The following is a 1759-nucleotide window of genomic DNA, read 5'->3' as shown; positions in this document are numbered from 1 at the left end:
CGGCTTTCAGAGGCCCAATTCCCCAAATGCATTGATTGCGGCGCAACCTACCTGCCCTAGGTCAGGTGACCTAGGGGAGGGCACTTTTCCCCAAGACCCTATAAATAGGGAGATATTCCCCCATTTTGGGGGCATTCACAATCATTTATTACACCCTACTTTCTCTGTCATCAGAGAACTCCTGAGCTTGGAATCCAAGCAGATCCCCACCTTAAATTCCGCACTTTTTACTCTCCTTCAAGTTACTAACTTGAGCGTTGGAGGCGGAGCACCACCCAACCGGTGTCTTCGTTGATTTTGTAGGTACAGAAGCCAGCAGGACCAGTCTTTGAGTTGTAACTCTCCCAAGGGACAAAAACACCCAAAACATTTGGCGCCGTCTGTGGGGAGAGTACCTCAAGATGGTTCAAAATTCTGTACCAATTCTCAATTCTACCTCTCTACGTCCGGGTACTCAGACAAGTAACCCGGAAGACTTGCAACCGGTTATTCACCCGGAAGGGTTTGAAATCCCTCAGCCTCCACCTTAGCCTCAGCCAGAGGTATTCATTGTAGAGGAGGAAGAAGAAGAAGACAATGATGTGGAGACCTATATGACCAAAGATGGTTCTATCATCTTTAAATCCATCCGTTCTAGAGACCAGCTGGAGCGAAATCTGGATCAGGCAGGCCCAAGCAGCCGGCCCACTGGGAGGTCAGATGGGGAAACCCGGAAGACTAGAGGAGAACCTCCAGTCACCCGGAACGAGCTCATGAAATTCATGAACTCCTTCAAGGGTGAAATTAAGGAGATGATCAACAACAAGGTAGGCTCTTCCAAGAGTCAGCCGATTAAAAAGACTCCCAATGATGGGAAGAAGAAGAAGCCGGTCAAGGACAGGCAGCCAACTCCCCATCTAATGGAGAAGGCAGCCGCAAAACTTGACTGGTCTAAGATTCTGATGCCTCGGCGACCCCAGCCGGAGGCTAAAAAGACGTCCACCTTTGATGCTAGAGAAGTCATCAATCGAAGGAGGCAGCAACAATCTGAGTCAGCTTCTACCTCAAGCTTTCCAGACAGCTTCAAGGAAGCTTCTGCAAGGAACTCTATGTCCTTGCATGAGAGTCGGACAGGCAATAAATCCGTCAACACCGAACCTCAGCTGATGATAGGGTCCATGCCATACGCACCCTAGGCGCAGTATGGGCAATATGGCCTCCAGTTCATGCAGCCACCTCCATTCGGAGGTCAGGCGACATATACTAATGTCCAGCCACTGGACTGGCAGCTCCGACTGATGAGGCTAGGCGAACAGCCGTCTGCCTTTGCAGCCAATATAACCGAGGCGGCTCAGCCGACCAAGGTTAAGAACATTTTGGTTGGTGCTTATGATGGCACCACCAACCCAGAAGACCACTTGATGGCATACACCAACCTGATGTGCTTACAAGGTTGGGACGATGCCACCTGGTGCTGCTGTTTTCCGGCTACATTGAAGGGCATTGCCCAACAATGGTTTGGTAACTTGCCAGCTTGATCGGTTGACTGCTTCAAGAAGCTAGCCTTCTTGTTTGCCACCAACTTCTCAATGAACATCCCTGCTAAGAAAACAAGTTTAGACTTGAGCACCATTAAGCAGGGAGAGAGAGAAGGGCTACGCTCATATGTCAGACGGTTCAACCTGGTCAGAATTCAGATCCAGGGGCTGTATGACGAGGTAGCATTTACAGATTTTTTCAAGGGTCTGAGAGACGGGTCGACTTTTAAGTTCGACCTTGT

This window comes from Chenopodium album, chromosome 19, assembly GCF_948465745.1.
Source record: "Chenopodium album chromosome 19, dcCheAlbu1.1, whole genome shotgun sequence".
NCBI lineage: Eukaryota > Viridiplantae > Streptophyta > Magnoliopsida > Caryophyllales > Amaranthaceae > Chenopodium > Chenopodium album.
Note: the sequence above shows the minus strand (reverse complement) of the source record.